The 23,906-nt window shown below is 39.0% G+C and overlaps 1 pseudogene; it reads right to left on the bottom strand.

The window, feature by feature from the left end:
- Positions 1-12,515: 12,515 nt before the first annotated feature.
- Positions 12,516-23,069, bottom strand: LOC136167597 (olfactory receptor 6C2-like; annotated as a pseudogene).
- Positions 23,070-23,906: the final 837 nt, after the last annotated feature.

Raw genomic sequence — 23,906 nt, 5'->3', positions numbered from 1 at the left:
TCTTTTTTGTAAACTCCCATTGACCATATCACAAAATGTAATAAAAATGTAAAGCTTATGGCAATCATATGTATATTTATCATATGTTGTGTGTATATGCATATTTAAAAAATAAATCTCAGCTCTAACAACTAAAAAAAAAAAACAAAAAGAGTTGCTGTTGTTCAGTCACCCAGTCGTGTCTGACTCTTTGCGACCCCTGGGACTGCAGCACGCCAGGTCTCCCTGTCCCTCACTATCTTTGGAGTTTGCCGAAGTTCATGTTCATTGCATCGGTGATGCTGTGCAGCCATCTCATCCTCTGTTGCCCTCTTCTCCTTCTGCCCCCGATCTTTATCAGCATCAGAAATTTTTCCAATGAGTCATCTGTGCACATCAGATGACCAAAATACTGGAGCTTCAGCTTCAGCATGAGTCCTTTCAGTGAATATTCAGGGTTAATCTCCCTTAGGATTGACAGGTTTGATCTTCTTGCTATCCAAGGGACTTTCAGGAGTCTTCTCCAGCACGACAGTTCAAAGGCATCAATTCTTTGGCATTCTGCCATCTTTACGGTCCAGCTCTCACAACCATACATGACCAGTGGGAAGACCATAGCCTTGACTAAACGGACTTTTGTCGGCAGAGTAATGTCTCTGCTTTTCAACACACTGTCTACATTTGTCATCGCTTATCCTGCCAAGAAGCAATCGTCTTCTGATTTCAAGGCTGCAATCACCGTTCTCAGTGATTTTGGAGCCCAAGAAGAGTAAGTAAGTCTGTCACTACTTCCATCTTTTCCCCTTCCATTTGTGGTGCAGTAATAGGGCCGAATGCCGTGATCTTAGTTTTTTTAATATTTAGCCTTAAGCGGACTCTTTCACTCTCATCCTTCACCCTTATCAAGAGGCTCTTCAGTTCCTCTTCACTTTCTGCCATTACAGGGGTATCATCTGCATATCTGAGACTGTTGATGTTTCTCCTGCCTATCTTGATTTGGGCTTATAACTCATCCAGCCCAGCATTTCTCATAATGTGCTCAGCATATAGGTTAAACAAACAGGGTGAGAGCAGACAGCCCTGTCCTACTCCTTTATTGATCTTGAGCCAATCAGTTGTTCCACACAGGGTTCTAACTGTTGTTTCTTGACTCGCATACAGGTTTCTCAGGAGACAGGTAAGATGGCCTGGTATTCCCATCTCTCTAAGAACTTTCCACAGTTTTTCATGATCCACACAGTCAGAAGCTTTAGCATAGTCAATGAAACAGAGATAGAAATTCTGAAATTCCCTTGCTTTCTCTATTATCCAGTGAATGTTGGCAATTAGATCTCTAGTTTGTCTTTCTTTTCTAAACCCAGCTTGGACATCTGGAAGTTCTTGGTTCACATAATGCTGAAGCCTAGCATGTAAGATTTTAAGTATGACCTTACTAGCATGGGGGATGAGTGCAATTGTCCAATGGTTAGCACATTCCTTGGTACTACCCTTCTTGGGATCCAGTCCTGTGCCACTGCTGGATCTTCCAGATTTGCTGGCATACTGCATGCAAAACCTTGATGGCATCCTCCTTTAGAAATCTGAATAGGTCTGTTGGAGTTTCACTGTATCCACTAACTTTATTAACAACTATGCTCCTTAAGGCCCACTTGACTTTGCACTGCAGAATATCTGGGGCTCTGGGTGACTAACCATCATTGTAATCCAGTTCATTAAGATCTTTTTTATACAGTTCTTCCATGTATTCTTTCCATCTCTTCTTGATCCATTCAGCATTTACTAGGTCTCTACCATTTGTATCCTTTGCTGTGACCATCTTTGGGTGGAATGCTCCCTTGAAGTTTCCAATTATTTCTGAAGAGTAAACTATACATAGCCATAACAAATAGGAGATACAAATTAGATATAGGTATAGATACAGGATGAGATTTATTATAGAGTAACCCATATAGATATATTACATGTTTCTACAAACAGTGCATGCCATAGATATTCAGGGCTCTCTTTATTATGGGAAATAAAATTATTAGCATCTTTAAATCTAATCAGCTTGGATAGCCATTCCAGAAACCCCAGAATCTTTACCAGCTGAGCCACCAGGGAAGCCCCAGAAACCCCAGAATCAATTCACCAAACTCATCCTTAAAATTTTGTTCCTCTGAAATCTTTCTTGGTAACAATATTTGTATTAATCAGAGTTTTCTGGAGAAAATGAACCAATAGGATATATGTAATCTGTATAAGCAGTAAGCTGTACATAACTATAACAAATAGGAGATATAAATTAGATATAGTTATAGATGATCTCTGTTCATTTCCAAGGCAAACCATTCAATATCACAGTAATCCAAGTCTATGCCCTGACCAATAATGCTTAGGAAGTTGAAGTTGAATGATTCTATGAAGACCTACAGACCTCCTAGAATGAACACCCAAAAGAGATGTCCTTTTCATTATAGGGGACTGGAATGCAAAAGTAGGAAGGCAAGAAATACCTGGAGTAACAGGCAAATTGGGGCTTAGAGTACAAAAAGAACCAGGGCAAAGGCTACTAGAGTTTTCCCAAGAGAATGCACGGGTCATAGCAAACACCCTCTTCCAACAACACAAGAGAAGACTCTACACATGGAAATCACCAGATGGTCAATACTGAAATCAGAATGATTATATTTTTTGCAGCCAAAGATGGAGAAGCTGTATACAGTCAGCAAAAACAAGACCGGGAGCTGACTATAGCCCAGGTCATGAACTCCTTCTTGCCAAATTCACTTAAATTGAAGAAAGTGGGGGAGACCACTAGACCATTCAGGTGTGACCTAAATCAAAACCCTTACAGTTATACATTAGAAGTGGCAAATAGATTCAAGGGATTAGATCTGATAGACAGAGTGCCTGAAGAAATATGGACAGAGGTTTGTGACACTGTACAGGAAGCAGTGATCAAGACCATCCCCAAAAAAAGAAATGCAAAAAGGAAAAATGGTTGTCTGAGGAGGCCTTACAAATAGCTGTGAAAAGAAGAGAAGCAAAAGGCAAAGGAGAGAAGGAAAGATATAGCCATTTGAATGCAGAGTTTCAAAGAATAATAAGAGATTTAAAAAAAAAAAAAAGCCTTCCTCAGTGATCAGCACAAAGAAATAGAGGAAAACAATAGAATGGGGAAGACTAGAGATCTCTTCAAGAAAAATAGAGATACCAAGGAAATATTTCATGCAAAGATGGGCACAATAAAGGACAGAAATGGTATGGACCTTACAGAAGCAGAAGATATTAAGAAGAGGTGGCAAGAATACACAGAAGAGCTATACAAAAAAGATCTTCATGACCCAGGTAATCACAATGGTGTGATCACTCACCTAGAGCCAGACATCCTGGAATGCAAGGTCAAGTGGACCTTAGGAAGCATCACTACAAACAAGGATAGTGGAGGTTATGGAATTCCAGTTGAGCTCTTTCAAATCCTAAAAGATGATGCTGTGAAAGTGCTGTGCTCAATATGCCAGCAAATTTGGAAAACTCAGCAGTGGCCACAGGACTGGAAAAGGTCAGTTTTCATTCCAATCCCAAAGAAAAGCAATGCCAAAGAATTTTAAAACTACCACACAGTTGCACTCATCTCACACACTAGCAAAGTAATGCTCAAAATTCTCCAAGCCAAGCTTCAACTGTGCATGAAGTGTGATCTTCCAGATGCTCAAGCTGGATTTAGAAAAGGCAGAGGAGCCAGAGATCAAATTGCCAACATCTGTTGGATCATTGAAAAATCAAGTGAGTTCCAGAAAAACATCTACTTCTGCTTTATCGACTATGCAAAAGCCTTTGACTCTGTGTATCACAACAAACTGTGGAAAATTCGGAAAGAGATGGGAATACCAGACCACCTGACCTGCCTCCTGAGTAAATCTGTATGCAGGTCATGAAGCAACAGTTAGAACTGGACATGGAACAACAGACTGGTTCCAAATAGGAAAAGGAGCACATCAAGGCTGTATATTGTCACCCTGCTTATTTAACTTATATTCAGAGTACATTATGAGAAACACTGGGCTGGAGGAAGCACAAGCTGGAATCAAGACTGCCAGGAGAAATATCAATAACCTCAGATAAAAGGTTATTGCAGATGATACCACCCTTATGGCAGAAAGTGAAGAAGAACTGAAGAACCTCTTGATGAAAGTGAAAGAGGAGAGTGAAAAAGTTGGCTTAAAGCTCAACATTCAGAAAACTAAGATCATGACATCTGGTCCCATCACTTCATGGCAAAAAGATGGAGAAACAATGGAAACAGTGAGAGATTTTATTTTGGGGGGCTCCAGAATCACTGCAGATGGTGACTGCAGCCATGAAATTAAAAGACACTTGCTCTTTGGAAGGAAAGTTATAACCTACCTCGACAGCATATTAAAAAGCAGAGAAATTACTTTGCCAACAAAGGCCCGTCTCATCAAAGCTATGGTTTTTTCCAGTAGTCATGTATGGACGTGAGAGTTGGACTATAAAGAAAGCTGAATGCCAAAAAATTGATGCTTTTGAACTGTGGTGTTGGAGAAGACTCTTGAGAGTCCCTTGGACTGCAAGGAGATCCAACAGTCCATCCTAAGGAAATTCAGTCCTGAATATTCATTGGAAATACTGATGTTGAAGCTGAAACTCCGATACCTGATGGGAAGGACTGACTCATTTAAAAGACCCTGATACTGGGAATGATTGAAGGTGCGAGGAGAAAGGGATGACAGAGGATGAGATGGTTGATGGCATCACTGACTCAATGGACTTGAGTTTGAGCAAGCTTGAACAGCCAATGGACAGGAAAGCCTGGCATGCTGCAGTACATTGGTTTGCAAAGAGTCAGACATGACTGAGCAACTGAACTGAATTGATAGATATAAGGTGAGATTTATCATAGTAATTGAAACACATGATCATGAAGTCTGAGAAATCCAACAAGCTGCCATCTGCAAGCTAGAGAACCAGGGAAATTCATGGTTTAAGTTCTAGTTCAAGTTTGAAAAAGTGAATATGAATGTCACCAGTCATGTCTAACTCTTGTGACACCATGGACTATATAGTCCATAGTCCATGGAATTTCCAGGCAAGAATACTAGAGTGGGTAGTCTTTCCCTTCTCCAGGGGATCTTTCCAACACAGGGATCAAACCCAGGTCTCCTGCATTGCAGGTGGATTCATTACCAGCTAAGCTGCAAGGGAAACAAATTTGAAGGCTTTAAAACCAGGGAGCCTGGACATTCCTGGTTGTCCAATGGTTAAGATTTTGCACTGTCACTGCAGAGGGTGAAGGTTCAATCCCTCCATGACACACAGCAAGGCAAAAAATACAAATAAACAAAACCAGGGTGCCAATCTTGGAAATCCTGGTCCAAGATTGAAGCCCCATGAACCAGAACTGTCAGTGCCAAAGCAAAATAAGATGTTGCCTAGTTTCAAGTGGAGATCATATTCACCTTTCCTCTGCCTTTTTGTTCTAGTCAGTCTTTTGTTCAGTAAATTGGAGGATGCCCACTTGCTTTGTTGAGGGCCATCTTCTTTAGCCAGTCTACAGATTCAAATGCTAATCCTTCCCAGAAACACCCTTACAGACACTCTCTGAAATATTTTATCAGCTATATGGGTGTTCATTAGTTCTGTCAAGTTGACACATGAAACATGACATCTTTTTTATTCGTTGCAACTTATATGATAGAGAGACCTTAAAATTACTAATATCAAATTGTCTTACTTTCTTATTTTTTTGTACCAGTGCAAGTCTCCTAAATGTTATAACCCAAGGGCATAACTCCCCAATAAGTATAAAGCTACACCTTGTTTTATTAATATTGGCTATTAATTTAATAATATGTTATTTAATTATTAATTGAGTGTATTGCTAAATTATTAATTTATTAATAAATTGAGTTTTGAGCTACTGCTTTTTTTGTGTTAGACTTTGTATATTGAAACAATCTTTCAGTTCAGTTCAGTTCAGTCGCTCAGTCATGTCCGACTCTTTGCAACCCAATGGACTGCAGCAGGCCAGCCTCCCTGTCCATCACCAGCTCCCAGTATTTACTCAGGCTCATGTCCATTGAGTCGGTGATGCCATTCAACCATCTCATCCTCTATCATCCCCTTCTCCTCCCACGTTCAATCTTTCCCAGCATCAGGGTCTTTTCAAATGAGTCAGTTCTTCACATCAGGTGGCCAAAGTATTGGAGTTTCAGCTTCAGCATCAGTCCTTCCAGCGGCTATTCAGGATTGATTTCCTTTAGGATGGACTTCTTGGATCTCCTTGCAGTCCAAGGGACTCTCAAGAGTCTTCTCCAACACCACAGTTCAAAAGCATCAATTTTTCAGTGTTCAGCTTTCTTTATAGTCCAACTCTCACATTCATACATGACTACTGGAAAAACTACCCAAATTTATTGCCTGGAAGATGCCATAGCATATTATAAAATGAGTAATTTTTCAACAATCCCTTCAAGGATTTGCTGAATAAGATATAGTCTAATGTGGTGAGTTTGATGGCATTTGATACCATTACAGTGAAATTTAGTCAAGTTTTTTAGGTTTTTTTAAATTTTTGTTTTTTCTTTTTTTTTTTTTTTTTTTTTTTTTTGACCATATGACTTGGCTTCTGAGGTCTTAGTTCCTGGACAGTAAAAGTGCCAAGTACTAACTACTGGACTGTCAGGAAATTCCCAAACCTTAGGGGAAAGTTATCCCAAAAAAAATTTCTTTTTGTCTCACCACACTCAGGATCTCATTTCCCTGACCAGGGAGCAAATGGGCTTCCATAGTGAAAATGCCAAATCCTAAACACTAGACCACCAGGGAACTCCCTAAAATCAAGTTTTCAATGATAAAACTAATGTGATGCTTGGTCTTACTCATTCTGCTACAGATTTTTAATAAACTCAGTTATTTGGGGGTATACTACTGAGGGTATACTTCACCTTTTATTAAAATATGATATATGAGTTAGTTTTATTGTATATAATTAGTGTCTTCTGATCATTTATCCCAAGGAAAACTTTGTTTTTGGATTGTTTAATTATCCTATCCAATAGGATCCCTTGTGTGTATAATTAATAAGATGCTAAAACACCTATTCCTTTTTAAAATATAAAATTGGCAATGCTATAGCTCCTCTCTTGGGCTTCCCTGGTGTCTCAGTGGGAAAGAATCTGTCTACAATGCAGAAGGGCTCAGGAAGTTCCCCTGGAAAAGGAAATGCCAGCCCACTCCTCTCTTCTCGCCTGGAAAACCTCATGAACGGGGGAACCTGACAGGCTACAGTCCACGGGATCACAAGAGAGTCAGACACGACTTAGCAACTAAACAACAACAAGCTCCTCTCTTAGATGTTGCAGTTCTTGAATTTTCTGCATTCCCATTACCAATTAAAAGAAATGTTTAAAAAACATTACACTGGTATTAATATTTGTATCATTTGTATCATTTCAATATAGGTAGGAAAGTAACAGGGTATTAATTAAGGGGGAAAAATATCGAATATATTCTGGTTTTCCTAAGCATTATATGAGTTCAAAATAGCATGAGGGGATGAGACTCACAGACTGCACAACCATATATCTGCAACTGAATCACAACATAAATACGTTGGGTTGTTTTGTTTTTTTATACAATTCATTAAAAAAGCTTTTCTAGACTGTAAAGAGAGTACCTTCAGAATGCCTTAGACTTGAACCTGATTTTTTTCTGCATTCTAGAAGAAAGTACAAATGCTTCAATAGCTTACATGATATAAGTACTTTAGGATATGAATCCTTTAAATATATAAATTAGGCTAATTCCTGGGAAAATCTAAAACAGATTTATTAATGATTTAGTTTATTTCCTTTTTGATTAATCATTTAAAGTAATTTTATTGCACAAAATTCTGTAATGTCAAGGCACAGGGTTTATTAATTCTAACTAAATCTCTGCCACTCTATTTTCTGATTAATTATATATATATATATATATATATATATATATATATATATATATATATAAGTTAAGTATGGCAATCAATAACTTGAGGAAAAAAGGCTATGAGAGCTGGTCACTGGAAAGGGAGATATCTTTATGATTATCATTTTCTTACATTATGTCCAGGAATTTTTTCTTTTTGCCAGATGACAGCATCCTAGAAATGTTATTTTTCCATTAACTAATATGGAGGGGAGAAGGAGCTATGCAGATGCTAGTTGCATTTGAAATTAATAAATAACAAGACCAATTTAGACACAGGGAATATCAAAATTATAATGAGTCTTTCTCATTTGATTCTGAAACCACTGTGAAGTTTAAACAGTCTTCTAGACCAGTTCAGAGACTTTGGTCAAACTAATAGGAGATTATACAGAGAAGAAATAAATTATTTCAGGAGGTAGTCACTAATTTTGAAATAATGGAAACAGAAAAGAGTAACGAGACAAACAGTTCTTATATAGGTCTGTGGTATAGAGTAGATTTTTAAAACAGCTGAGAAACATATTGAGAAAGAGTTATCAACAGCAGGAGGAGATTTCATACACCAACATAAATATAAAGAAGAGAAAAAAAAAAGAAGAGAAAAAGATTTTGAGTTTTTTTTCTAACATAACATTGTTAAAGAAAAAATCATGATGTAGGTTGTTTTGTTTTGTTTTTATTTTTTATTTTTTTTATTTTATTCAGCTTCTGAAAATAAGATTTTATTCGTATACAACCACATCCATGTGTTCTGTTTCCAGTGGCTGCTGTAGTCTACAACGGCTGACTCGAGTGCTCACGGCACAGGCAGTGTTGCCCAGTATTTACTATCTAACTCTTCACAGGAAACGTTTGTCCATCTCTCATCTAGAGTACAACCTTCTGTGTTATCTTTTTTTTTTTTTCAATTATTTTTATTAGTTGGAGGCTAATTACTTAGAGGATGGATTCTAAATTTGGGGGAGAGAAGTAATGTTGAACCAAGCTAATATGTAGATCTATATATACAAAATGAACCGTATGTCTTCCCAGAGTCAGTACATGATCAAACAAATCCCATATTCTTTTTATACTCATCACTGAAATTCTGTATAACGCACATTTTTATTTTGAGTCATACTTCTAAAATTCTACAAAGATTCTGAGTCATTTAATGTAGTTGATTATATCCATCTAGCAAATTTTGTAAAATCTTAGTTTCTTAAAGTCTTTTGCATTTTATTTTTTGTGTGTTTTTTTACATTTATTTTTATTAGTTGGAGGCTAATTACTTTGCAATATTGTAGTGGTTTTTGCCACACATTGACATAAATCAGCCATGGATTTTCATGTGTTCCCCATCCTGAACCCACCTCCCACCTCCCTCTCCATCCCATCGCTCTGGATCATCCCAGTGCACCAGCCATAAGCACTTGTCTCATGCATCCAACCTGGACTGGTGATCTGTTTCACACTTGATAACATACATGTCTCAATGTTGTTCTCTCAGATCAGCCCACCCTCGCCTTCTCCCACAGAATCCAAAAGTCTGTTCTATACATCTGTGTCTCTTTTTCTGTCTTGCATATAGGGTTATCGTTACCATCTTTTTAAATTCCATATATATGCGTTAGTATACTGTACTGGTGTTTATCTTTCTGGCTTACTTCACTCTATATAATGGGCTCCAGTTTCATCCACCTCATTAGAACTGATTCAAACGAATTCTTTTTAATAGCTGAGTAATATTCCATGGTGTATATGTACCACAGCTTTCTTATCCATTCGTCTGCTGATGAACATCTAGGTTGCTTCCATGTCCTGGCTATTATAAACAGTGCTGCGATGAACATTGGGGTGCACGTGTGTCAGGGTCTAGCCCCAGCAGGATCCAGGGGAACCCTCAGGATGAACGGCGTCGGCGAATGAGAGAGAGAGTGAGACAAAGCTCGGGGCTAAGTCTGAAGTTTATTTTTGCACGGCCCCTTTATACCCTTAACAACATCTTTTTGGGGGAAGTGCATATTGCTTACACACAGGTCATCTCAAAACATTACAGCAACTTGACCTTCAACAGAAACAAGATGTCACCCACATACTTTTTCGTTCACAAGAGTCTTTCTTATCATTTGGCCTTCAGGCCTGCTAACATTTTATGACCTGCACCTGGTGTGACTTAAGCAACTTCAGTTGCCGACCCTGTTTTTTTTTAATAATTAATCTATTTTCTTTCTAATAAGCGTCATCTCTATGGGAACTAGATAGGATTACATTTTTACAGAACAAAAATGTGAAGGACTGCAGAAACAGCAGGTATGGCACAAAACAGGCTCTTAGTCTAAAAGTTAACTACCCGCAAGAAGTCGCCAGCTAATCTCCATCTAAACTATTTTCTATTAGGCACATTTGTGGCTATCATATTTGTGGAGCTTTTCTCACCCCGTGAAAGGGGCCTATGCTTAATAGTTGCTTTTGTTAGTGTACTGTACTTAGGATGTTTAGAACAATCAAGAGCATCTTTTGCAATGAGAGCACATATTTATCACACAAGCCAGAATGCCAGCAAAAGGGTTTGAATTGAAGCATTCCCTTCATCCCTGGCCCCTTCATAGGGTACCAGCGTCCAGGAGACTTATTAATTAGGGTTTTTAGTTGGTCCTCATTCAATGAAAGAGGAGCAGGAGAGCTCTCTGCAGGCAACACAAGAATCCGCAGCAGGGCAAACAAGAACAACAGCAGAAAAGGGGGGAGGATACAGGGTGGTGTAGAGGCCGAGGCCAACCTGGAGGGTCCCTTGTCCTAGACGGCCTTGCCTGTCAGGTTTTTTCCTCGTGACCTCATCATGGATGGGGTCCCAGACGGCCTTGCCTGCCCGGTATTTTCTTCATGACCTCGTCACGGGTGGGACCTCCCATAACGGCTCCCGGCACACGTGTCTCTTTCAGATCTGGTTTCCTCGGTGTGCATGCCCAGGAGTGGGATTGCTGGGTCATATGGCAGTTCTATTTCCAGTTTTTTAAGAAATCTCCACACTGTTCTCCACAGTGGCTGTACCAGTTTGCATTCCCACCAACAGTGTAAGAGGGTTCCCTTTTCTCCACACCCTCTCCAGCATTTATTGCTTGTAGACTTTTGGATAGCAGCCATCCTGACTGCTATCCAGGTGTAATGGTATCTCATTGAGGTTTTGATTTGCATTTCTCTGATAATGAGTGATGTTGAGCATCTTTTCATGTGTTTGTTAGCCATCTGTATATCTTCTTTGGAGAAATGTCTGTTTAGTTCTTTGGCCCATTTTTTGATTGGGTCATTTATTTTTCTGGAATTGAGCTGCAGGAGTTGCTTGTATATTTTTGAGATTAATCCTTTGTCTGTTGCTTCGTTTGCTATTATTTTCTCCCAATATGAGGGCTCTCTTTTCACCTTGCTTACAGTTTCCTTTGTTGTGCAAAAGCTTTTAAGTTTCATTAGGTCCCACTTGTGTATTTTTGCTTTTATTTCCAATATTCTGGGAGGTGGATCATAGAGGATCCTGCTGTGATTTATGTCAGAGAGTGTTTTGCCTATGTTCTCCTCTAGGAGATTTATAGTTTCTGGTCTTACATTTAGATCTTTAATCCATTTTTACTTCATTTTTGTGTATGGTGTTAGAAAGTGTTCTAGTTTCATTCTTTTACAAGTGGTTGACCAGTTTTCCCAGCACCACTTGTAAAGAGATTGTCTTTTTTCCATTGTATATCCTTGCCTCCTTTGTTGAAGATAAGGTCTCCATAGGTACGTGGATTTATCTCTGGGATTTCTATTCTGTTCCATTGATCTATATTTCTGTTTTTGTGCCAGGACCATACTCTCTTGATGACTGTGGCTTTGTAGTAGAGCCTGAAGTCAGGCAGGTTGATTCCTCCAGTTTCATTCTTCCTCTCAAGATTGTTTTGGCTATTCGAGGTTTTTTATATTTCCATACAAATTGTGAAATTATTTGTTCTAGTTCTGTGAAAATACCATTGGTAGCTTGATAGGGATTGTATTGAATCTATAGATTGCTTTGGGTAGTATAGTCATTTTGACAATATTGATTCTTCCAATCCATGAGCACGGTATATTTCTCCATCTATTTGTGTCCTTTTTGATTTCTTTCGTCAGTATAACTGCCATTCTTGAAGCAGATATCTATATACTGATGTATACGTATAGATAGTTAATTCTTGATTAAGAAAGCATTTTGTGTTCGTGTACCTTTACAAAAAGAGACAGAGAAGATAATCTATAAGAAGAAGTAAAAGGTGTATTGATCAGGATATAAAGAAATATAGATCAAGAAGAGGGAAAAAATGTAGTAAAAACAAGCAAGTAAGTTTATGGACCCTATGGTGGTAGTGGTAATGGTGCTCAGTAGTATCTGACTCTTTGGGATCCTCTGGACTGTAGAGTGCCAGGCCCCTGTGTCCATGGACTTTTCCATGTAAGAGTGCTGGGGTGAGTTGCCATTTCCCACCCAGAGATTGAACCCCAGTATCTTGCATCTCCAGCATTGGTAGGCATATTCTTTACCACTGCACACATGACCCTACTTCAACATTTCCCTAACTCTTTGAGAAGAATGTAATTTTTCTGACTAATTCATTAAAGTCTTGTTTCACTTGTTTGTTTCATGGGGTATAGGTAAATGGATTTAGCATGGGGGAGATGGAAGTCATTAATATTGACACACCCTTATTAATTTCCATTTCATCTTTTGCTGAATTTTTGATATAGATAAATATACAACTGCCATAGGTAATGGAAACACAATCATGTGGGAAGAACAGGAGGAAAATGCCTTTTTCCATTGCTGGGCAAAGGGGAATCTTAGAATTGTTTGGATAATACTTACATAGGACTAAACCACAAACACGAGAGTCATTATGAGGATTAATGCAGAACATATGATAACCATCTTCTCCATGAACCGTGTATCTGAGCATGTGATCTTCAGGACAGATTTAGCATCACAGAAAAAGTGGTCAAGAACATTAGAGTCACAGAATTCCAGGCTCGGTTCCAAGCTAAACGGTGGGATCATGATCAACACAGTGGTCATCCAACAGCAGAAGATGAGTCTTTTGCAGACCCTGTGGTTCATGATGGTCATGTAATGCAGGGGTTTGCAGGTGGCTACATAGTGACTGTAAGACATGGCAGCAAAGAGAAAAAATTCTGTTATTCCAAACAGGTCTGTAAAAAATAGTTGGCATACACAAGCATTATAGGTAATGGTCCTATCACCTGATGATATACTGTGCAAGAATCTAGGAATGCAGGCAGAAGTGAATGAGATTTTTAAGAAGGAAAAAATTTGGCAAAAAAAATACATCACAGTTTTAAGGTGGGAATCGACCAATGTGAGGATGAGGATGGCCAGGTTTCCAATTACACTCAACATGTAGGTGATGAGTAGAAAAATGAAAGTCAGAATCTGCAGTTGTGAGTCATCTGTCAGAATGTGATGACTGCTGCATGGTTTCTCACTCCTGGCTCCACACTTCCTCCCAAACTGTGTGGAAATAAGAGAAAGAAGAGATCTTTTGAGATGGATTTCTGGTGGCAAAACCAATGAATTTCTCACTGTATGTTGTGCTCATAATGCATATTTCAAGATTTTAAATGTGATACTCACTGTTTTCACTCCTTCCCTTTCAGTCCTAAATTCCTTAGAGTAGCATTCTATGTTTCTTTTTTTTCTCCTCCCATTTATTTTGTCACCTGGTTTTATTATATGTGTACCCTTAATATCTTCCTCATTTATTCTTTTTCTTCTCTCACTTACAACATTAATTCACTTAGGTTGCCTTATACTAGTGCTGAAATATTTCAAAAACTTATTTACATACTCAAAATACATATTTTGTGACACCTACCAGTCTTTTTAAAACCAATACAATCAAAATTATTTTCAAGAAAGCCCAGATATGATGAACACACCCCAATGTTTTCTTGGAGGACGAAGCTTTTAAAGTACTTATAAATTACTTTCTTTCCAAGCTAGATCTTTCCTCAAACCACTTATATCATCTCCTATTTAGACAGAGCTAAATTTCAGATTTAATCAAGAGCTGTGATGAAAGAGCTCACTCTTGGAATTTGTATTTCAAGTGTATGAAGCTGTAAGATTAATGAAATATTTTTGATCAATGTGCATTTTATTCTGTGGGCAGAATGCTTATTCAACCTCTGAGATTTTATGAAATCTCTTTAATAAAGGGTAAGAGAACTGGAGAATAATTTTTAGATTTTAGTGGTTCTAAATAAGGTTGGGGGTTCTGTGCCAGCCTCTACAGATATTAACACAAGCAAAGAAGGAAACTTGACAGATTTCTGGATTTCGTTCTCATGTGGGTATCTGAGTAGAATATCAATAGGCAATACTTAGCTGTTTCTTAAACATAGATTAAAAAAAATATAAACTTGGAAAGCCTAATCACATTTTCCTACTCTTAAGATTGACATATGCATGTGCTGTTGCTTCAGTCATATCTGACTCTTTGTGACCCTGTGAACTGTAGCCTGCCAGGCTCCATTGTCCATGGGATTCTCCAGGTAAGAATGCTGGAGTGGTTTGTCATTTCTTTCTCCAGGGGATCTTCCAGACCCAGGGATTGAATCAGCATCCCTTACATCTCCTGCATAAGGAGGCAGGTTCTTTACCACTAGTGCCACCTGGGAAGCAGTAAGATTGACATAGATATATCAATAAATAAATGACTTTTTTCATGCCTAGTGCAGAAGAATTGATGCTTTTGAACTGTGGTGTTAGAGAAGGCTCTTGAGAGTCCCTTGGACTGCAAGGAGATCCAACAGTCCATCCTAAGGGAGATCAGTCATGGGTTTTCATTGGAGTGACTAATGTTGAAGCTGAAACTCCAATACTTTGGCCACCTGATTCAAAGAGGTGACTCATTTGAAAAGACCCTGATGCTGGGAAAGATTGAGGGCAGGAGGAGAAGGGGATGACAGAGGATGAGATGGCTGGATGGCGTCACTGACTCAATGGAGATGAGTTTGAGTAAACTCCGGGAGTTGGTGATGGACAGGGAGGCCTGATTTGCTAAGGTCCATGGGGTTGCAAAGAATTGGACATGACTGAGCGAATGAACTGGTCTGAACTGAAGCAGTGGCATGGAGGTAAAGAAGAATCTCAGATATCTCACAATTTTTCATAGTATGTCACAGGAATATGAAAGTGTCTTGAAACTTACACAGAGAACAACTGAACTTGAAGAGGAAAATTATGAAGAGGAACAAGAGACATCACAGAGTGATGCATGCAGTTAGGTAACTGAGAACCAAAAGATAAGATGGACGTCTCTATATCTAATGGATACAGACATCCCTCTACTCCAATCACATCAAAGCTATAAGTGCCATAGAATTAATATAAATTTGGACAGAGGGCAGCAACACAGATACACTGAGATAACGCCCTACTATGAATTTCAGTAACACATCCCCTGACGGCTCAGTCAGTTAAGAATCTCCCTGCAGTATAGGAAGGGCTTCCCTGGTGGCTCAAAGAATCTGCCTGCAATGCAGGAGACCTGGGTTCAATCTCTCTGTTGGGAAGATCCCCTGGAGAAGGGAACAACTACCCACTCCACTGTATTGTCCATGAAGTCACAAAGAGTCAGACATGGCTGAGCAACTTTCACTTTACTTCACTTGCAATACAGGAGAGGCAGGATCGTTCCCTGGGTCAGGAAATCCCCTGGAAAAGGAAATGGCAGCCCATTCCAGCATTCTTGCATGGGAAATCTCATAGATGAAGAGTCTGGTGGGCTACAGGCATAAGGTTGCAAGAGTTGGACACAACTTAATGAGTAAACCACCACCATGAAGCAAGAAAGAAATAGAAATTATTTATTTACTGATTTGCAGAAGGATTCACATTTATTGGTTCAAATACAGTATCTAACATTTCCTAAACAAGCATTTCACGCTAATTGGTCACATTTCCACAGGTAGTCAGTTCACATAAAAGGGCCCATTCCTTGCCAGATGGCAGGGTGGGAGGTAGCAGAGGTCCTGGGTAGCAGAGCCTGCCAACTATCACTTGGTCATGCAGTATTTATGGAGTCAGGTTGGCTGGAAGCCCTTCACTGGCCCTTTGGGAACATGGGCTCAGAGACATCCTGTTTACTCGACTCCTGTACAGGACGGTGGGCAGAGGTGGGCCCAGGTAGGTAGCCCAGAGGGAGGCTCATGGATGCACGTGTCGCCAGAGCTCCTGAAGACGGTGTCATGGGAGGTGGCGCTCCCTGTGCCTTGAATCATAGGAAGGAAATGCCGGCCTCTTCAAGGGGCTGGCTAGTCCCTGGCTGGGTAGGTGGGAAGGACTCCCCAGGCACCACCCAGACATTACAATGTAGCCACAAGCCCCTATCACAGGCCTGGGATGGCAACATGGACAAAAACACCCAACACCCCAGGGCAGGCAGGGTTTCTGTCTCCACAGAAACATATAAACAGAGCAGGAGCTACAGTATTCTTTCCCCACAAGATTCCTCAGAGAGGAATAGACCAGGATGTCTGTCACCCAAGAGGTATAGTTTTTGTTGTTGTTGTTGTTGTTTTCATAGAAATCTGAGTCAACAACATTATCATCTAAGATATTTCAGAGAAAGAAAACAATGGTCACCAAAGAATAAAAGTCATCCTTTGGCTGGCAGGGCTGGCTCCAGGATTTGGGAGACTAGCCTCCACCAGCAAGACAACTTTTTTCTTGGACTTGAAGCAAGCTCTGGCCTGATTCATAGCTTCCCTTTGAGTCTGCAACTGATCCCTGAGTGGGCTGTAGCCCATGGAGGGGTGCAGGCCCAGAGAAGGGAGGCCAGATGTGGTACTGGATTAGGCAGAGGGACCGGGCATCATGTGAGTCGGTAGGGGCAGGATCATGGTGGCTCATCTTATAGGACAGCCTGAAGTCTTCAAGTCTCAAGGGACCCCAGCTCTGGTCAAAGAGGAAGCCCCTGCATAGTCTGTGGGGTCCTGCCTCTGAGGAAACAGTCCAGGTCTGGCTCCTGAGCCCAGAAAAGAAGCCATTGCTTGTGGTATCCAGAAGAGGGGTTCCTGGGGACCCTGTAATTAAATACACATCCTGAGCTGTGGCCCTAGAAACCCTTGTCTTGAGGCTAACCTGTTTCCAGAACCTGGTGGGATGATTGCCATTTCTTATCCTGAGACACTAATAAAACATAATTTTACAGACACTGGACATAGATGCTTCAAGCTAAGGGAAAAGGGAGCAATGATCAAATGCAAATGCAGAGGGGAGTGCAGGGGGACTCTCATGGATCAAGTTGGGGAAAGTAAGAGTGGTAGGTTTTTTGTTTAATTTTCTTTTTGTTTGTTTGTTTAACTTTAAAAAACAGTAAAGAAAAATTTAAAGTTTAATAAAAGTGTTGATCTAAAAAACTGTATTTCTTAAAACAATTGCAGAATTTTAAAAAGCAACAAGCAAAGAAGACATAGACTTGGAACCACTGCTCAACTTCCTGCCCTGTTGGGAGGCCAGTCTTTTTACTTTAGCCAAACTTGGATATGGCCTAGATGTTGCCTATCCTGGGTTTTTCTGTTTCCCTCTGTCCCATTCCCCAGTAAACTGAGAACAAACACACTAAGGTAGGAAGTAGGCAGCAGAGCAAGCAGCTAGTCCAGAAAGCCCAGCTCTTTAAGTACCTGGTGACATACTGGCCACGGCAGGACTCCCTTCTGATAACTGGTGGCAGGTGAGAGGCAGGGTGCTATGGAGTGGGTGACTGTCATGATGCCTTGGAGACCCCTCAGTTTCCTCTACCCCTCCTCCTCTGGATCTGCTTTCCATCCCTGGAGGTTTGTCCATCTCACTATGCATTGGGCCTGGGGGATTGGGTATTAAGTTTAATTTTTTAAATATTTTATAAATTGAGTTTTTGTAACTAGCAAATTAACTTTAATCCTATCAATTAGTCTGTTTTGGCATCATCATAAAATTTAAGTGTATGAGAATCTTTCTAATATTTCCAGTAGCAAATCATACAATTTACCTAATTTCTTGCCCTATCCCACACCAGTATAATGATTCTTGATGCTATCAAGAGATAATACACCATAATGATAAACAGGTCAGTCTACAGCATCAGGCAGCTAATTTATGTCTCCTTTTTTTGTTTTGTTTTGTTTTGTTTTTTTCCATCTAACTTATCTGGTTGCAGGTTTTCACAAAAGGCTATGCTTAAATTCCCTGCAGAAATTCCCATGTGTTAGTCCTTCTCTCCTTAGCGATGTCTCTATTTGAACTCTCTCCAGTCTCCTCTTTCTCTTTTCTGACTTTTTATTTGGAGATCATTTCTACCAGGAATCCATGTCTAGTATTTCAAGATGGAGTTAACCTTTCCTCTAACTATTCCTACTGTAACCTATGATTATCTTACAGCAGCTTTTATGACTAGATTTCCAGCCATCTCAGTAAATTTTATTTTAAACATTGTGTCCTCATCAGTGTCTTATTGCCAAGGGCACAGTCAGTGTTCATCCAAAGTTTATAGAAATAATCAGAGTGAATTTTATTTGTGCCTTATAGACAAAGAACAAGTTGTAATTTTAAAAATATTTTAAATAATGTAAGTCAACATAACTTTAATAAGTAAATAACAAAACTATTTTAAATAGCATTTAGAAAAAAATTTTTTTTTTCTTTCTATTAAAGTTAATCAGAAAAAAACTGCACTGACATTTGAGACTAACTTTAATGTTATGGAAACATGACCCCAAATCTCTGTATTGCTTTCCTATGGACTAACATCTTTTTAAAAGTAAACTTCCTGTGCTTTTTGCAATTTCTAAACTTAGACTGCCTGAATTCTTTTTTCATTTTGTTCCTTTTAGTCTCAGTTTACTTAATAACCTCTAGTTCAAAAAATTATTTTGGGCATTCATTCTACAATCCACACAGAGACTTTGGCAGACAGCAAATTAAAGCCTCAACCTCTAACTCATTCTCTTTTTAATGTTCCTCTATGTTCTCATATTCTTTTACTTGAACCCAAGATTACTCAGAAGATATGTTAATGCACCTGAGCGCTAAGCAAAGGCCACTGTGACTAATGGATTTTCTTTTCTGCATTCTCCACGAAGCAGGAGAATTTTGGGGACTGGGTATGTGCGATGTTCTGTTAACAAGTAACAATGGCAGAGTTACGGACTCTGCAGTTCTGCAGAAGACGCACCAGGTGTTCCACGTTTCTTTCTCAGCCATAATTTATTTATTGATAGCATGGGAAGATATTTCCATGTAAATATCACAAGCTTTCTTACTTTCCTCCATGCTGAGGTAGAAAAGGATTTCCAATGGAGAACATCATTAGTTATATAAATGGCTTTCACTTATTTGCTATAAATTACACCCATAAAAAAACTGAACGTGTGTTTTTTTTGTGTTTTGTTTATTCAGGTAATTTTTTCCATTGAGACCAAAACAACTGACAGCATCTGTCTTCTATAGTTAGGAAAGTACCTACAGGTGTATGCTGCTGCTGCCGACTCTGTGTGACCCCACAGACGGCAGCCCACCAGGCCCCGCCGTCCCTGGGATGCTCCAGGCTAGAACACTGGAGTGGGTTGCCATTGCCTTCTCCAGTGCATGAAAGTGAAAAGTGAAAGTGAAGTCGCTAGGTCGTGTCTGACTTTTCGCGACCGCATGGACTGCAGCCTACCAGGCTCCTCCGTCCATGGGATTTTCTGGAGTGGGGTGCCATTGCCTTCTCCTCTATAGGTGTATAGGTACCATCAAAAGAAAGAGGTACTGATCCAGACTTGGGAGAAATACTCATCTGATATTCTGACACCTTTTTAGATAAAATCCCATAGAAAGTGACACTTCTGAAACAAATCTAGAAAATTCTTAAGCCCTTGAGATTTCACTGTGGCAACGAAACTCAAAGCAGTATCCAATTCTTAAAACTCTCCCGTTCTAATTAATTCTTATCACAGCCACAATTCTCTTCTGTCATATCTAGATGTTAATGAATGTTGATGAAGTGTTTTAATTCAGGTGTATTTCCTATTTAATAGGAAACTAATATTTCCTATTTACTTCCATGATTTTTTACATGTAATAGCTCAGTAATCACTGATGACAGCATTGCAGATATCTGGCATTCAAATGAAGAATAAAATAGTTATATCTTGGTGTAAATATTAATTAGTGACAGTGACATTATCTAGCACATCACTTCTGATTGTCCCTTCAATTATTATGTTCCAATGAGTGCACATTAAATTATTCAAGATAGATTTCTTGAAAACTTATTATGTGACTGGTACCAATATACTCCTGAATTTAAAAAGACTAAACAGAAATGAACCCATGTCTCAATTGATGTGTGTAATAAATATCTCCAGTGAGTCTAATACCTTCACATTTTAATTTTCTAGAAAAAAAAAATATCAGACAGAACTATTTTCTTTTCTTGAGATATCCAAATTAATTATTGCCTTATTTTTAAACATAAATCTGATATTTTACAGAGATGAAGTAAATAGAACGGGAATGAGGAGAAAAACTGATGTTACCAAAAAGAAAATACTTATTCTTAAGAAAGACAATCATAGCTTTAGTTGAATATGTAATTCTTCTAGTCCCAAGATGAAATTAAATGTATAAGTGAAGTCAGTACATTCACAAATAACTCTTTCATGAACCCATCCACATTCTCACAACATTTTGGGGAACAGAGATGATTTATCTGAGTTTTCAATTGATTTTAGGAGACATGGATGCTCTTCAGGCTTCCCTGGTGGCTCAGACGATAAAGAATCTGCCTGCAATGCAGGGGATCCAGGTTCAATACCTGGATTGGGAAGATCCTCTGGAAAAGGGAATAGCTACCCACTCCAGTATTCTTACCTAGAGAATTCCATGGACAGAGGAGCCTGATGGGCTACAGTCCATGGGATACAAAGAGTCAAACACAACTGACCCACTAACACTGGACACGCTTCAGAAATCCTATTCCACTTTAAGTCTAGGAAGAAAAACTGACATCACAATCCTGAAAGAAAAACACATTTATTTTAAATTTCTGAGAAATGTAAGATGATTTTTAGAAGATTTTGAAAGAGATAATTTCTGATTTCTCTGAACAAAAAAAGATTTTTACACAATGAAGTAAAATGAATGTTTTATTGTCCCAATCTGTTTTAGATGAGCAGAGGTCCTCTGTGTGAATAAATAAAGGGACCTTGTGACCAAAGTCTGAACATGGCTAATGAATCTAGTATGAACTGAATATTGGCAAAAGCTAACAGTGGCATCACTGGAAACCATGTCCTTGAAGATAATAAGATGCAACAACCTTACTGGACATATTCCAAGAGCATAACAATTGCCTGATGGAAAGACATAATTCTGGCTCCTCTTCAACTCTTAGACAATCAAGTATGAACAAATGATAAAAAACTGTTTTCATTGAGAAAAATATGTAAGTATACATGAAAGTAATACACATGTTGCAAGTCAAAAAAGTGACTATTTTCCATGTTAATGAATACAGACTTGCATTGTAATTTTTCTTCATAGTATAGTATTCAGCACTATAGGGAAAAGATAGGGTTTAAAAAGGTTAGAAATACTACACAAATTAAATATTGATAAAAACACTTTATAATCTTGGAACCGAAGCAGGAGAATCAATGCATGTCCTCACAATGTTGTTCAACAAGTTGAAGAAGTATTTAATTAAATGGGAAAATATACTTCCATTTGACTTTGCTTCTCAGCATTTGCTTAGTTTTGAAACCAGATTACATGTTATCTTGTAGATTTTTTTTTTCATTTATTTTTATTAGTTGGAGCTAATTACTTTAAAATATTGTAGTGGTTTTTGCCATACATTGACATGAATCAGCCATGGATTTTCATGTGTTCCCCATCCTGAACCCCCCTCCCACCTCCCTCCCCACCCCATCCCTTTGGGTCTTCCCAGTGCACCAGCCGCAAGCACTTGTCTCATGCATCCAACCTGGACTGGCAATCTGTTTCACACTTGATAGTAAACATGTTTCAATGCTGTTCTCTCAGATCATCCCACCCTCGCCTTCTCCCACAGAGTCCAAAAGTCTGTTCTATACATCTGTGTTTCTTTTTCTGTCTTGCATATAGGGTTATCATTACCATCTTTCTAAATTCCATATATATGCATTAGTATACTGTACTGGTGTTTATCTTTCTGGCTTACTTCACTCTGTATAATGGGCTCCAGTTTCATCCATCTCATTACTCCTGGGCATACACACTGAGGAAACCAGATCTGAAAGAGACACGTGCACCCCAATGTTCATTGCAGCACTGTTTATAATAGCCAGGACATGGAAGCAACCTAGATGCCCATCAGCAGATGAATGGATAAGGAAGCTGTGGTACATATACACCATGGAATATTACTCAGCCGTTAAAAAGAATTCATTTGAATCAGTTCTAATGAGATGGATGAAACTGGAGCCCATTATACAGAGTGAAGTAAGCCAGAAAGATAAAGAACCTTACAGCATACTAACACATATATATGGAATTTAGAAAGATGGTAACGATAACCCTATATGCAAAAAAGAAAGAGACACAGAAGTACAGAACAGACTTTTGAACTCTGTGGGAGAAGGTGAGGGTGGGATGTTTCGAAAGAACAGCATGTATATTATCTATGGTGAAACAGATCACCAGCCCAGGTGGGATGCATGAGACAAGTACTCGGGCCTGGTGCACTAGGAGGACCCAGAGGAGTCGGGTGGAGAGGGAGGTGGGAGGGGGGATCAGGATGGGGAATACGTGTAACTCTATGGCTGATTCATGTCAATGTATGACAAAACCCACTGCAATGTTGTGAAGTAATTAGCCTCCAACTAATAAAAAAAATTTTTTTTTAATAAATAAATAAGCCATGAGGCCATGGCCACTGGTTAAAATAAAATCCAATCAAGTCAATGAATAGTCATTTTCTTCTTTGACATGATAGGGACCTGCCAAAACTTTGGAATTCTCAGCTTTTTTGATGTACATTAGAGAAATCCTCCAGATCATGTTTTTCTGGAATAAGTTTGCACTAGAGTCCATATTTTCATACCTCCATATGCTCTCTAATCTCTATTTTTCAATTAATCTAAACTCTGTGCTCTATTGTCTGAAATGTATTTAACTATATAATTAGAAAGGATCATCCATATGATATGATTTTGTGGATTTTCTAACGATCTTTTGCTCCGAATAATTCCTCACTACTCACAGGTCCAAATGAACTTGCAAGCTGCTTAAAGTGTGGGTCCCTGTTAAATGCAAATCAATGGCTGAGTCTGACATTTTATATAGCGCCTGGAGCCATGTGTGCAGTATTTGAATGCTTGCTGTTACTTCAATGAAAAAAGAGTTATTTCATTTTATTTTTGATATCAGGATTATCATGCAAATAACCCACATTGCTTTCCAGTTTTGCTATTTATCTTGAAGCTTCTACATCAATATCTGACTTTCCCTGCATTTCACTGTAATTGAACACAATGTTTCATAAGTACTACGTAAACAAGTTACCTGCCTCAATATTGAGTAAATTAGTCTCAGTGAATAAACTTCAAGGAATTTAACCTCAATTGATTGTACTTCCAAAGTCAGGAAGGACATGGGAGACAGGATGAAACACAGGTTGGAGGAGACCAAGGACACAGGACAGCTCTGTTTCAAGTAGAAACTTGAATCCTGCAACAGAAAATTGATGTTAGTGGAAAAATTAGGAAAATCCAAATCAAATTTGTATTTGATTTAATTATTTTAATATCATTATTTTATTGTTTTTCAATTAACCCTCATCTCCACTCAGACCCTTCAAGCCAGAGCCACAAAGCCTCTCTTTCCAGCGCCTCTAGGGGCTCTCAGAGAGCAGTGAGGCTGGCCAGCAGGTCGCACACGCCCAGTC

Source organism: Muntiacus reevesi, chromosome 4 (genome assembly GCF_963930625.1).
Source record: "Muntiacus reevesi chromosome 4, mMunRee1.1, whole genome shotgun sequence".
Lineage (NCBI taxonomy): Eukaryota > Metazoa > Chordata > Mammalia > Artiodactyla > Cervidae > Muntiacus > Muntiacus reevesi.
Note: the sequence above shows the minus strand (reverse complement) of the source record. Positions and strands in the feature narration are given on the sequence as shown.